At 45.1% G+C, this 16,005-nt stretch overlaps 1 protein-coding gene across 2 annotated transcripts in view; it reads right to left on the reverse strand.

Moving 5' to 3' along the window:
• Nucleotides 1–15,513, reverse strand: part of PITPNM1 (phosphatidylinositol transfer protein membrane associated 1) — an 875,847-nt gene extending 860,334 nt beyond the window's left edge. The window contains exon 1 of one of the 2 annotated variants that reach the window (XM_069628971.1): nt 15,120–15,511. The gene's annotated coding sequence lies outside the window, so the exon portion shown is untranslated. Of the gene's footprint in view, nt 1–15,119 lie in introns of both variants that reach the window. The other variant, XM_069628972.1, reaches the window with a different exon arrangement.
• Nucleotides 15,514–16,005: the final 492 nt, after the last annotated feature.

Below are 16,005 nucleotides of genomic sequence, written 5' to 3' on the forward strand. Positions count from 1 at the left end.
AAATAGAATTGCCACTCTACAAAATATAATTGCTGCCAAAAAGGCTTAACCTCTCTAAGAGGCATCCCAGAAACTGCAAAAAAAAAAACAGCACTAACAATCTCCAAGAATTCAGATTTGCCCAAATCTACACAGTCAAAGTTGAAAAAAATGATTGCTTCTCTTAAACCCTCGAGATGCCAAGGCGACCTTTGCCCTCCACAAATAGTCAAAGAAGCAGCCAGAGACCTTACCCCTTTTATTACAAAACTAATAAACGCCTCTTTTAGAACATGCCAAGTACCAACTAATCTCAAGAACGCCTTGGTTCTGCCTCTACTCAAGAAAGCCTGCCTAGACCCATCGATCCCCACTAACTATAGGCCAATCACCACTGTCCTGTTTTTACTCGAAATACTTGACAAAGCCGCATACCTTCAAATCCAGCACTACCTTGAGAAAAATAATCTTCTAGGGCTTAAGACAATCGGACTTCAGACCTCTCCACAGAACGGAAACTTCCTTGATCGACTTAAAAATGCAAAGAGATCAACTGAAAGACAACAGACAATGTGCTCTATTCCTCCTACTCGACCCATCAGCCGCTTTCGATTTGGTGGACCATAACATACTGTGCAAGCACCTATCCTCAGTGGCAAGCTTCTCACAAGAAGCGGCTGACTGGATCAAATCCTTCCTTAGTAATAGATCGATGAGGGTCTTCTCCCAATCGGATGCTGCGGATCCAATCCCTATCACATGTGGAGTACCACAAGGCGGGTGCGTCTCTCCGACTATGTACAACGTATTTACCAAGCCACTCTTTGACAAACTAGACCACATGGGTGTCATCTACACACACTATGTGGATGACACCCAGATACTCATACCATTATCAGGGAATTATGACACAGACCTCACCTTATTCAACAAAATCTCTCTCATCATCCAGGCCTGGATGGCCACCCATAGCCTCTGCATGAATGATGAGAAGACAGAAATCCTGATCTTAGGCGCCCCTACAAACCTCAACAAATTGGACATCCAATACTCTGCCTTCAATATTGACGGCAACATCATTAAAACGGCGAAGGATACTAAAACCCTTGGTTTCTACTATGACTCGACTCTGAATCTTCGTAAACGAGTTAACGCGACGGTCTCGGCCACCTCTTACACATGTAAGCTTATACATGCATGCAAACCACACATCTCGACAAATAGCTGCATAATTCTAGCGAGAGCAGTAATCTTGTCCAAACTTGATTACAGCAACACACTTTATGCAGGAGCTAACAAACGTATCCTAAACAAACTACAAACATTACAAAATAACGCACTCAGAGCCGCATTAAGTATCCCTAGGAGAGATCATAACTCTGAATTTAAAAGGAACCACAAATGGCTAGGATTAACTCCAAACTGGTCTCCATTACGAATAAATGCCTCAAAAAAGCCGCTCCACAATACCTAAGTGAGAAAATCATAAGAAAAACTTCATCCCGACCAACAAGGTCCATCAATGCCTTCTGTATCACTGTTCCACGTCTCAACCTAAAAAGAGCCGGAGGTAACAGTTTCCCTGTTCAAGCTGCCCTAGCCTGGAACGCTCTCCCCTTACATTTACGTATGGATCACCCTTTCCAAAGCTTTAGATCTAATACAAAAAAAAATGGCTATCTGTGAATGCCACTCCTCTCCGGAATATCTAGAGTAGCAGAGTCTGCCTTCTCACCTTGCTTGAATATGCACTTGCCTGTTGACCTTTTCTTATTATGTTAAGCTAAGGATTGTGGCTCTTAGTATGCATTATCTCTCATCAGCGTGCATGTCCAAATCCATGTCAAAATAATAGCGACCACTATACTTCTTCCCCTTATGCCTCACCTCATCCACTCAGACCAGTCAGGCTTCAAGCCGTTCCACGACCTTAAACCTGCACAGACTATTTAATGTGGCATCCCACATGAAGCCAGAGGGGCAGGTAGTGGCTATTTCTCTAGGCATGCAGAATGCCTAGACGTTCCCCTTTAAAGTCCTAGAGAAATGCTTTTTTTGGCTCCAGTTGTATTGCTTGAATAAGATTGCTATATACAAAGCAGTTTATCACAGTGTGGGCGAATGGTATAGTATCCCTAATCCTCCACTTATCCAGGGGCAAAATGCAAGGATGCCCCTAAACCCCCCAAACCCCAATACTGTTTGCACTGGTGGTGGAACCGCTGACGAACATCATTAGAGATCAATTTCAACGCAAAAGGCATCAGGTTGGGGGGCACTCCCAAAACAATATTGCTTTACGCTGATGATATTCTTCTTTTTGTGAGGGATCCAGAGCAGAACATCGAACCCATAATGCAAACGATGAGCAACTTCAGCAGATACTCAGGGCTAGGCATCAATAGAGCCCAATCTGAAGTGTTGCCATTAAGACTATGAAGCCTGCCAGAATCTAGTGCCTCAAATGGTCAGACTCCCTGATCAAATACTTTGGTATAATATTCCCACACTCGAACAAATGCGTCTTCAACTGCAACTCTGGTGCATACATGACTCAATTGCGTCCGAAACGGGCGAGATGGGGCAAATTACCAATGTCCTTGCTGGGCAGAATCTCACTCCTAAAGTTGATCATACTCCCCAAGCTGTTATACAAGGTTGCAGAACATTCCGTTATGGCCTGGAAGAAACTTTATTTTTTTTTTTTAACAACTGATGAGCCTGTGCACTAAACTTGTGTGGGCACCGGGCCCAGTTAGAATGAAATGCACAGTCTTAATGCTACCCTATGACCATGGAGGACTTGCAGCACCAAACTTTGAACTAGAATTCAAACTATAGAGCTAACTCAGTTTACAGCATATTGGTTTGGGCTGCTAAAGCTTCCCCCGCGTTAAGCAGTAAATAGGGGCAGCTGGCACAGCCAAAATGCAAACCCTGTTGTTTAGTGGCTACTACAAGCCAGACACACTCTTGCATGGAGGACATTATTTCATCAGGTGGAAATCTCTACCCCTTATAACAAAAAAGTACCCATTTGGCATAACCCACACCTAAACCCCATCATGGACAGCAAGATCATTGAAGCCTGGCAGGCAGCACAGTTTCACATGCTGGTGGACTTGTTTGCAGAGGGTCAGTTCACAGATTGGGATGGTGTCAAAGCTAGGATCGCAAATGGCCCACTACACATATTACAACATTGGCGCATGCAAGCATCATTTAGGGTGCACTAGACCTCATTCCCATCAGAACCCGCTCCCCACACATGCTTATCAAACATAATTAACTATGTGGGAGTGAAGACAGGGATATCTGCGGTAAAGGTGTAGAAGAAGGGGATCGACACAAGGGTGGTCAGATTGTTGCCATAGACTTTTATTCAATAAAACGAGGGTTGGTGAAATAACTATCTAACCCTAATTGTCAGAGGGGTTTCCCCTTCCTCGAAATGTCAGGATGCAAAACAAAACAAGTCCACCGTTGTGTCAAAAATCTATTTCCAATCCCAACATTAATAACTCAATCTAAAGTCCAAGGGAATCGACTTCTTCAGATCAATTGCAAAAATTCTTCTTCAGTTCATAAAGAAAAGTCGGGCTCCAAGTGTACTATAGTTGGACTGACTGGGCAGACAGTTTATTTTTCCTGTAGATTCACCTACAGTGCACCAGAGTTACCTGTGAACTTAGTAGCGATTGCTGTTTCCTGGAAGCTCCTACATCCATTGGTTCCACCTGGGAGCCTCAGCTCAGCATTCTGAACCAGTTTCTGGGCTGCCTTCAAACAGTCCCTGACCATGCAAGGCAAGTGTACTGCAGTTGGCAGTTAGACTGGTAGGCCTTTGTTTCACTGGCCATCGGTCTGCCTACTGACTTCATGTGACTATCATCTGTTTGGCTGATCAGACATCGATTCTTTACTTGCCTATATTTATCAACTTAAACATGAGTGGCCATTCCAACTATGCGCTGTGTAGCAATTCTTTGTTGCCCAAGGGTTCTATTGGAAATCTGTCTGGGCCCGAGCACCCGGAGGAACGGGTTAAACCCGGCAATAGTCAACAGGGGACAGGACACAAGAGGCACTTGTAATGGAAGTGTTGCAAAACTTGGGTGACTTTTTAGGCAGCACTATAAGGGGCGAACAGCGTTGCCTGGGCTGCAGCCCTAGAACTGATTTCATAGTGGGGTTCTCGGTTGCTCCATGGTGTACGCCTATTGCCAGACATAAAATAACTGACTTCTTTCCTCTGGTGTAGAGGTCAGGTCTGTAAAAAAATGTCAAGGGCACTTTCTCGGCCAGATCACTCTCATGTCAACGATCTACGTATAATTTAAGTGGCTGACTCTATTGATCCAGTTGAAGAGGCGGGAGGGGAAATGGTAAACTTTAAACTAATGAGTGCTCCGATGTTTCCTATTCTGGGTGCCTCTTGTCATGCTACCCCTACAGCCTTCACAAAATATAAGAGGAATCCCGGTTCGCACTTATAGAGCTACTAACAAAGTGCTGAATCTATCTATTTCTGGGGGGCCTAATATACAATTAACACTGAGATAGAGACAAGGTATTGACAGTTCAAGCTACTAAAAGATTAACTGTTAATCCCTCAGTCAGTTTACATAAAATAAATGTATTGAGTAACAAAATACAATGGCAAAAAAAAACAAAAAACGGTACAACATGCATATATTAAAAACACAAAGCACTGGTGATAGTACAGTGTATTGCAACTGTCTGCAAAGGTGAAATAAATATCATACGGACACAGAGTTGTCAGTTTTTTAAAAAACATAGTAGGTAACCCGTTCAAAAAGCTAAGAACTCTGTGGTCATATTAAGGTTTTGTACTCTATTCGTCTTCTGCCTGTGCAACAATCCACAGGTTATAACCTTGACATGTTTCTGTTCTTTTCTAACAAATATCGAACATTCTTCAGGAGGTTTAACCCAGTTTACTTTCTATCGCTGGAATTGTAATTATCACTCAGCTTTCAGGAATCTTGTGAATGCTCTTGGTTTGTCAATATAAAAACAAATAAAATAGTGTAAGCTATCAGTGCTTTTATTCCATTTTGGTTCTTGAATTGAACACTCAACCTCAGTAGACAGGTAATTACCTGCACTTGTTCTGTGGGGGCGCATAACACTGGTATTAGTTGTTGGGAGGACTTCACTGTGGTTCTATTTCTTGCCTGGTGCAAAATAGCATAAACAGATGCTTTTATAGTCACATTTCTAGTATGGAAGGTCTCTACTAATCTTAGGCAGGATAGTAACAAACATGTAGCCAACATGTTGGTTGGATCTTACCCATCTTTTGGTTGGGTTTGGGGATTGTTTCTCTGGGTGGTGAATCCCTGGGATGGCATGGATTTGTTCCGTCTTTAGGATCGGTAGATGGGGGCCTGGATCCTATCCCTTGCACCCTTCTTGTGAGTAGTAATTCAGTTAGGGTAATCCCTGTTGAGAAGCGCAAGATAGCATTTCTTAGCAAATGGTGATCCCATGTGGACTGTACTCTGCTTCGTTGTCAATTCCGAACATACAGTGGAAAAATGTACATTGTTTCGATCGTTGCGGGGTGTAGTTTAGGTCTCACAGTGTCCACCCGCTTTAAACTCTAAAGCACGGTTAGCCTACAGGTTCGCCTGTATCGAATCAGTGCTGTAAACATAAGAAAATGTGTCTTAGTGGGTCTGTAGTGCGTGTCCTCCATGTATAGTAGGCACTGAATGGCGCTTACATCTAGCATTGGTTGTTACCTTGACAGGATTAGTTATCCGATTTGATTGTGAATATGGTGAGGTAGCGGCCCAGCTCCTGTTCTCATAAATGCATGAGTGGTTGCCTAGGAGATAGAAATGCTTTTCGGTGGATGGACCGTCGTTGATGTTGACGAGATATAAGGATTGACTAGTTCCATAACAGAGTGGATTAGAATGTCTAATTGTTGATCGATCTCTTGACTCGGTATGCTGTGCTTGTAAACAGGATGGTTGATTGTGGAATTGAATTATTTAATACATTTGTTGACTATTAGCCATGGTGACCTTCCACCTGCGCCCCTTACGTGTGGTGGTGTCTGTTCATCTTGGAGCCTTGTGCACTATGCCGAGGATGGTGCACCTTGTTCGTAAGGATTTTTGCACTCACATATGGGTCGTTCCTCCTGTTTTGCACGCGCAGTTTACAGGTTTAGCTTTTTATTTTGTGCCACTCAATGGCTTCATTCAGTCCTTCAATGTCACTTTTCATAGTATAGGAGCATTTCTTGCTCCCTCTTGAATAATCTTTGTTCCATTTGGAGTGAGATGTCTACTTTTATGACTTTTAATGCATTCCATGTGAATTCTTCATAACCGTGGTTCTTCAATATGAAGTGTTTTACCATTGGTGCTTTGTCTATTTTGTTACGCAGGCAACTGCGATGTTCAATGATCCATGTTTTTATTTATCTGTTTGTTTTGCCCACGTATGGTAGGCCACAAGGGCATTTAATAAGATAAATTACGTGGTCTGTATTGCAATTGGAGAAATTCTTTTGTTGCCATTTTCTGTTGGTTCTTATGTCTATTTCTTTGCTTTTGCTGCTGAGTTTGCATACTCCGCAGTTGCCACAGGGACAATGTCCTATGGTAGCGTCCATACCCCATTGTGTGGTGACACTGTGTCGGAGGAGGGTTTGTTCTTAGTTTGCTGCTGCTTACCCTGTTCCCAATGGACATGCTTTTTTTAATATGCAAAAATTGGTAGTTGGGGTTAGGCTTTAGTTGTTTCAAATATTCTCCAATGTTTTTGAATAATATTCCTTATTTTGGGACTTTGGTTGGTGAAGGTGTTCACACACACAATTCTTACTTCTTTGGGTTTCTCCTTTTTCCCTTCTAGAAGTGCCTCTCTGTTGTTGTAAGCCCTTTTGGTTGCCCTATTCACCATCTTTTTCAGATAGTCTCTTTTTGTTAGTTTGGTGGAAAGATTCTTTGCTTCTTTATCATATGTGGTATTCTGTGAACTATTTCTTTTCAATCTTAAAAATTGACTGAATGGAAGGTTATTGCGTAGCTGTTTAACGTGATAGCTGGTGTAGTCTAGGACTCAATATAATAATTCCTGCGACGACCGCCAGTGTGTGTATTCAAAATATAAGAGGAATCCCGGTTTGCACTTATAGAGCTATCTATTTCCGGGGAGTCTAATCTACAATTAACATTGAGATAGAAACAAGGTATTGACAGTTCACGCTATGAACAGTAGTCCCGTAAATAGACTACAAAAAACAATTCCCTACACCAAATTGGCCAAACCAAATCCAACAGATGAGTGAGATTCAGAGCCACCTCTTACAGCACGAGCAAAACGGCAGCGACCCGGATGATGCAGGAGAAGGCACACCGACCAACAAAGCCTACACAAGAGGGAGAGGACAACAAAATGGTAGATAAGGAAGTGGCTGCTGCAAAACTACACGTCCTTTTTTATACCAAGGCCAAAACAGAGGCAAGTGGGACGTCGACAGAAGACAGATAAGAAGCGGGAATCGCTCATAGTCATCATAGTCCTTCCTGTGATACTACACCCTTTCACCCTATCGCCACGCCACTGGAACACAACACGACCGACATCTAGTCAATCAATCCCCACTTCATCATGCTTCTCAACTGCCCTACGAACACATCTTTACACTGCAAGGAGCACAATAAATGAGCGGTTATTCCCCTCCCCAATCCCTCATCCTCCTAATACAGTTGTATCCAATGCATAAGATCATCATGTAGTATGCAAATACTACATAGTCTCAATCATCAGTGGCACATTGCTGTCCAGTCACCAATTTCCTCAATGTTACACCTGGTTAATGTGCCCACCGTTGCTAGACATCTGCTAATGCAAAGCATCCAGTCATGGAACTGGCCTGTCACCCACATTTTCTCATGTGCATAATGTCCTATAAGAGCCCTGCTTACAAAGCAAATCCCAAAATACAAATAACTGCTAAAGGAAACAGGTGAGTGGAAGTGGAGTACAAGACCCTACGGGTTCTGAGAGGAAGGTGCCATGCTTGACCGGTTGCAATCCGTCAAAGATACAATATGTCCTAGCGGGAAAAATTAGCTCTCTCCAAACTAAAATTGCTAACAAAAAAGCTTCCCTGCTTTTGCCGGCGGAGCCCACACCTCAGTCACAGCTTCCTCCAAGCCAGCCTAACAACACCCCTCACCCCTTTAGCTTCAAACAAATAACCATATTAGAGACAGAAAAAATTATACTTTCTCTAAAGTCTTCTAACTGCAAAAGGAGACAATTGCCCTGCACAAATTATAAAAGATGCAGCTAGAGACATAGCTCCATTTATCTCTAAGCCGATCAACGCGTCCTTTATGTCTAACCTAGTGCCCAATAACCTAAAACAATCTTGGGTGCTTCCCTTGCTAAAAAAAAACAAACACTTGACCCCGCAATGCCGACAAACTACAGACCTATTACAACCGTCCCATTCCTACTCAAAATCATTGACAGAGTAGCTTACTTGCAAATTCAGGACTACCTAGAAACCAACAACCTACTAGGCTCTCGTCAATCCGGCTTCCGTCCCCTTCATGGTACTGAAACAACCTTGATTGACCTAAAGACCCAAATTGACGAGTTGATGGATAATGGCAAATCAGCTATGCTACTCCTCCTTGACCTATCGGCGGCCTTCGACCTGGTAGATCATGCAGTCTTATGCAATCATCTCAGCTCCGCCGCCCATTTTGCAAGCGATGCCATAACCTGGGTACAGTCCTTGCTTGCAAACCGGACAATGAGAGTCTTCTCCCCCTTAGCAGCTGCCGATCCCATACAAGTTTCCTGTGGTGTCCCTCAAGGATCATGTACAACATCTTTACTAAACCTTTGTTTGACAAATTGGACAGACTGTGTGTCATCTACACCAACTACGCAGATGACACTCAGATCCTCATCCCCCTTTCGGGCAACTTCTTGGAAGACACGGCTTTAGTAAACAAGATTTATCTCCTCATTCAGGCATGGATGGCATCTCACAGCCTCTGCCTGAATGATGACAAAACGGAGTTACTGATCCTTGGCTCAGAGATGGAGATTAAAAAACTTGACCCGAACTATGCCTCATTCAACATCGACAATAATGTCATCAAAGTGATGCCTGCAGTCAAAACCCTCGGGGTCTATCACGACTCAGCGCTCACCTTTAAGAAACAAATTAATTCCTTAGCATCTTCCACAGCATATACTTGCAAATTGATCTGAGCATGTAGACCATTCCTAACTGAGACTAGTTGCATCACACTAGCCAACGCACTTATATCCAGGTTGGATTACTGTAATGCTCTATATGCGGGATCTAACAAGTACATTCTTGATAAACTCCAAACACTCCAAAATAACGCTCTTAGAGTAGCTTTAAATATTCCAAATAGAGCTCATATCTCCACCTCTAGAAGAAATATCCACTGGCTAAAAATTAAGGGCAGGATTGCCCTTAAAACCCTCTCTCTCACTTCCAAATGTCTCAACAACATAGCTCCTCCCTACCTGGCTAATAGAGTTAACAAGAGAATCTCAAACCGTCCCACAAGAATGACCAATGCTTATACCTTAGTGGTGCCCACATACAAAAAGAGCACAGCCGGCGGCTCCAGCTTTCCGGTCATAGCTGCCCAAACTTGGAACAGACTCCCTTTAGATCTCAGAATGGACCAACCTTACCCTAGCTTCAGGCGGAAGGTCCTTACCTGGATACAATCCAATGACATTTAACTCGACCACCTCTCCTTACTAGGACCCCTTGCCTTGCCACCTTTCTACCCGTTCCGCTCTAACCTGCCCCGACCGAACTTACTTCTGGTATCCGCTGCTAGCATCTAGGAATGCCACTGGGTCCCACTTGGCCCTCGAGACCTCTGATGATTGTAACTATGTCACCTGGCTTCTGTTCAACCGGCTTTAACTGTATCTTTGTATTGTGTTTGTACATGTACTTTGCTTCCTAATCATACTGCATGACTGTAAATTCCTGTAACCAAGTTCTCAAGTATCCTTGTAATGTCTGCACCCAGCTACCCGTGGGTTTGGTCTTGCGCTATACCAAATAAACAAACAAACAAAGAGGAAGACTTGAACACATCCAAGAGTGGATCCTGAGGTTAGAGTGCATGTATGCTGCAATGGCTTGATGGCATCCATTGAGCAGGTTATCAAGGTAGATGCTGGTGAAGACCCAATGAATTACCAAGTGGACCAGCTGTTTGAGGGTGAGATGCATGGGCTGTGTGAGAAACCTGAAGGTGTCTCCCTAGCTAGTCCCCGGGATCTGTCATCCAGTTGGCCAGGATACAGCCATCGATATTCGATCCAGTTCCTGGGGGTGGACCAATGGGAGAGGATCACCAGGACAGGGGTTCCTCTGGGAGTGGGAGACCGTCGGGTGAGACACGATATCCCCCTTCTTTTGACACCTTTTACCCATCCTATCACGTAGGATATTCCAAAACACTGCCTCCCCCCGTTTCCGCCACAAACACTCGCACAACATGAAAGACAACGGACTAACACCACAGCTGTTTGCCTGACATGTCCCAATACAAGGGTCAGGCAATTGACCAGAATCACACACACCTGACGGCCCTTTCCCTTCCCCACAGGGATACAAGGTGGAGCACGAGAGCATAGGACGGGCAAGGCAGACTGCACGACGTAAGAGCTAACTCAGAACGGCAGTTCAAGAGTGGGAGAAAGACGGCGCATACCGAGGGGGTGACAAGGAGAGCAACGACCTTGCGCTTTCCGACCAAGGCCAGTGAAACCTATCCAGAAGGAATTATAAGACTGCAAGCAATAACCAGCGTGTGTTGCAGCAGATGTCTACGGAACACAAGACCCTCCTCCGCTGATAACCAAGCCAGAGAGAGATGCTGGTCTCCATGGTACCAACCTTAACCCCGGAGAGGAAGAAAGACAAGCGATTCATTGCAGCCGGTGAGTTGAGGGGAGAGCCGATAAGTAGCAGAATTGTATTGAACGAAAAGTAGCAAACTGCTAATTTGAACTTTCAAAGGTTTAAAGAGACTATTGATGAAAGAGGGGGAAGCCACAACAATAAAGGCGTCCAGCACCATGTGGGTGCTCACGCAGGAAACTCTGGGCGATTACTCGAGTGTTAACTACTGTAACCAGACAGCCTTGAGAAAAGGCGAGAAGAAGTCAAAGTGGTCATACAGGGGTCTTGTAAAATCCTCTGTACCATCGAAAATCTTTGACAGACAGATGATTGGGAAAGGTATGTGATGAACAGTGAACTGTTTATAAAGTTTGGCAAGAATGAACCCGGCAGAGGGATGCTAATGGAAAGGGGCGAAGTCTGAAGTCCCATGAGCATTAAGTTGACAGGTGTGAACCCGGCAGAGGGGTGTCCACAGTGAATTGTGTGAAAAGGCATTAAGACTTGTGAAAGTAAGAAAGGCCATAGTGAATCCGGCAGAGGGAGGCTAACGTCTAATAGGGGTCCGAGACCGAAGGAGGGAGGTCCAGGTGTGGAAAATCATCACCCAAAAGTTCATTGAGAAAAGAGGTGTTTAATGGATTTTGTTGGATACGACTTGTGAGGGGTCTGTGCCCAGACAAGGGGGGCCCAGGGATGAAGTCATCACCCTAAGCCATACATGGAACAGAACTCTTTTGTTGATGAAAAAAAAAATATATCAGGCCCTCGAAGGCAAGAGACTTCTGTTAAAAGATACTTAACCATTGAAGAACCTGATAGCTGGAAAGGAACTGTCGACTCCTGCTGGGAAAGCTTGAGTGTGTGCTGTGCTCAGGAGATCCACCTTGTCCCAGGCTCAAAACGTGGGGAAGGGAGACCCCTGGCAATCACATCCTAACTTATTATTTGTGACTTTCTTTATTGAGAACTCTATCCCACACTCTTTCTGTAATCAGTTGTAAGGAATTGGCAATACGATTTTTTATTGGCCTTTTTGATTTGACAAAGACGCCACAAGGACTGCCTTATTTTCGATGGTCGAAGCTTGCTCCCCTCTTAGATTTTGGTTAGGCGTTTTTCCACCCTGCATTTTCAGTTTAATAAATACCCTTGAACTGTGATCACTTGTGTCTGTCTTTATTGTTGTCACCATGAGTTCCTTACAGCAGATAAAAAGCATGGTCTAGAAATTAATAATTGATTGCGAAACATATATTGGAAAAAGGATATGATGCACAAAGTCTTAATATCGCAAGCAGCCATTTCTCTGAACCAAATGTTTGTGCTTCCCATAAACCTTAACACCTAGCTTATAGTGATGGGTGGGGTCTCCAGAATTCCCCTTGCGGCATCTACCAGATCCTTGTGGCAGACAGAGTACAATGTATGTAAAACAGGGAGAATGAGAGTGAGAGAGAGTACGACAAGGTCTGTCAGTGGCAATGTGATGAGGTGAAATAGGGCCCCCTTCAAGAGGTCAGTGGTAGGAGCGCTGGCAGGACACCGAGCTACTCTGGCTCGTAATGCCTTTTTTATTACTTCATGCCATGTTCTCATCTGCTACACATGGTTTCAGGTTTGTTAGCACTCCTCATCTACCTGTCCATTGGAGTCTCCTACTACTGCTTGCGCTAACATGCTCAAATGCTGTTTCCAATACACAATAGGCACACCAACGTATCCCCTGACACATAGCAACTGAACAGCCGTCCCAAACGATCAAACATCAGAACACTACACCTCTATACCCAACTTAAAATCCACAAGGCTCCCTTTTGGACACAAATGCATCTACGCTCTCGACACAAAGCCTAGAAAATGGCCTGCACACAGAGCTCAAGGTACTTTCAGACTGCACCCATCAACACAACAGCAAAACTATCTTGCCTTTTACCCCTCTACCCTCACTAACCTCACCCACCCACCTCTCTTTCCGGTCCGTCAGAGTGTCTGGAGACCAAGCAAATGGCAGTGGAGCATGGTATAAATCCCATTACAGCCAGCACAAATGATTCAAGGATTAGTCCTTCTCCGATACATGCCGAGGAGCCTTTAAAAGGATAGCATCAGAGGAACTTGAAAGACTTATGCAGAACCCAGAAATTACACTACTTCAAAGACTCTTTACCTACTAGCTCCACATGTACAATGTGATGCTTAATATACAAATACAAACTCTGTACACTGTATGCTTAATATGTAAAGAATCATTTTGTGCCAACAAAGGCCCTGCTCCGTAGAAGTATTCATGACTGGGTACAGTACAAAATGTCTGTGTATTCAGAAAATGCTGGTCACTTTTAATGACTGTCAAGAAAAGATGAAATTCTGGCTAATGATATCAGAGACTGATGGAACAGCAGTGCCAAAAGGTCCACGTCCACTTGGGTAAGTGCAGATTAAAAGCCACTAGCGAGATGGTCCAACCACCACACGCATCAATGCGTGTCTCACATTTGGATCAACATGTGGTCCCACCTGCCCAGGCTCATTGGGTATCCTAGATCTGGAGCAACATGTGCTTTACATGGTCAAAAATTGCTACACTTGGATCAAACTGTGCCTTACACCCAGAACAAAAAGTGTCCTACTTGCAGATCAATGTCGATCAGCTCATGGTGCGCATTACACTTTGATCAGTGTTTGTCCCACATGGCTCATGTGCATCCTACCGACACCCAAATCAATGTATGTCCACATGGCCAGACTCATGTGTGTCCTACCTAAACCGAGATCAATGTGTGTCCCACACGCAATTACTTTGTCTCTGCTTAAATTAATGTAGCCCACACCAGAGTCAAACTAACAGTTAGTGATCCAGACCTAAATAGATGTGTCTCCTGCACCTTGATGAATGAAAGCCCCACCCAGCAAAGAATAATGTGCGTCCTACAAATGTATCAATTCATGTCTGCCATGGGGATGCTCAATGTGTCCCCCAGAGCTCGGTCAATATCTGCTCCACATTGCGAAGGTCAATGAGCATCCTATACACAATTCACTGGGTATGATCACATCAATCACATCAGGGTCAATCTAACTTACTGCCTGTCATTTGTCTCCTATACCTCATACACTATGTATCCCACTCAGTGCTCAATTTATCTGTGTGGATCAGTAGATCACAACTCGTTCGCAAAGAGGGAACCCGCAAAAAAGCCTTCTCTTGTCACACACTGACCCTCTAGGTATCAGCTCGTAATGGCCCCACAATTCTCCAATTTCGCAAATCACTGAAAACATGGCTTTTTCAACAACACCTGACCAGGGACTAATCCCAAAGTATGCACATACCAACCCAACGCACAAGCCTCAATTTGCAGTAGTGCGCTACTGTTAAAAGATGCCAGCCCAAACGCTGGCTACCCCCACTCTGTACAGAGCTCTGCTACTCTCAAGCTAGGTGCACGCTTAAAAATGTATGTCAACCCCAAATGATCCATGAGGATCACTTGCACCTGCAATCACTCATCTTCACCACACACCTACTGTAGACCCCCACTCTGTTGTGAGGATACTGGTGTGAAGGAGTGCACCAAGTAAAATAAGAGGTTTCAGTGGGATAGGTGGTATCGACTGAGTATAGTTATTGGTCTCTAACTGGGGGAAGGAATGGAAGGTGAGTCTGGATTGTAAAGTAGGTGCTGGACTGCAGGGAACTGGTGGGTTTGTATGGGGTGATGATTGTATAAGTGGTGCTCGAGAGAAAGGGGAGCTGGACTTAAAGGGACGTGAGCTGAAGGTTCCAAAGGAATTATCCGCAGATATGGCTGTAGAGGCTACAGACCAGACGGGTGCAGGTGGAGCTGCCATACACGAGGTGGGCTTAAATGCACAGGGGGTGGGGGACAGCCTCGGCTGCTGAATGGGGTTGGTCGAGGGCTGCGAAGGGTCGGTAGAGATGGGCCGCAGAGGGAGGTCGGCTAGCTTGTTTCCCAGAGAAGACAGGGGCTTCAAAAGGGAGTATGCAGGGGAATGTTGAAGGCGCTTGTTTGGCGGGTCCCTTCCCTCTTCGTTAGCCCGTTGCTTAGGATGGACATACAGTGCTGCAGTTCTCCTTGTTAAACGGGAGAGACCCCGCTGTCAAGAAAGCGGCATGTGCCCCCCCTCGCCACGGCCTGTGTCCACTCACCTAGCGGCCAGGGGTGTCGGCATCCGATTCATCACGCTCCCGCTCTGCCCCTCGTCCCCGCCTCTTCAAGGTTTCCTGTCGACTCTGTTTGTGCCTCCGTCTCTGGCGGCCCCTACCCGCTCTGTATCACGGCCTCGGCTGTCCAGGCGTGCCCCGGCCCGGTCAGTCCCCGCCTACGGTCCGTATCAGCCTCGGTCTCTGAGAGCCGCAGAGAAGCTGCCGTTGCTGCTGTAAACACCGCCTCCTCTTCCTCCTCGTCAGGCTGGGCGGGAGAGCAGGCTTATAATAAGAACCTCGGAGCGAGAGACGAGCTGCGGAAACCGGCTGAGCGGGACAACCCTGGGTGGGAGGAGAAGAGAGAGCCGGGCCAGGTCCTCCGCGCCTGTAGGAGCCAACTGGCTGTCTGTAAAACCTAGCTAAAAGATAGGGGTGACTGGCCCAAGGCAGACCAGGACCAATGGATGAGGCGTGAAGGCCCCCCGCCAAGCGTTGTTCAAGGCCAGGACCAGGGTGCGAATAGGTGTGTCAGCCACAGGCCGCGCTATCACCCGGGACAGGGCGTCCCAGTGAACCAAACTAACGAGTTAACGAAAAACGTTGGCGATATGCTTAGTCCTTTACTCATAAATATCCTAGCAGGGTATACTTTACTGCAGTCCTGGAAAATATGAGGATTTTTTTTATTTTTTATTTACTTGTGTATAATCAAGGAATATGATTTTAAAATTTAAATTCTGTAACCACCTAGGTGGAGATGCAAGAAACCCTGACCTGAAGGTGACCAGGCCAGAGTCCCCCAGTAAAGCCATGCTGCATACATGCCAACCCTCCCTATTTGGGTAGGAGACTCCCTCTTTTTTCACCAAAAATGGTGCAATGTTTTACT

The sequence above is a fragment of the Ambystoma mexicanum genome, chromosome 12, assembly GCF_040938575.1.
Source record: "Ambystoma mexicanum isolate Mex_15411 chromosome 12, UKY_AmexF1_1, whole genome shotgun sequence".
Classification (NCBI taxonomy): Eukaryota; Metazoa; Chordata; class Amphibia; order Caudata; family Ambystomatidae; genus Ambystoma; species Ambystoma mexicanum.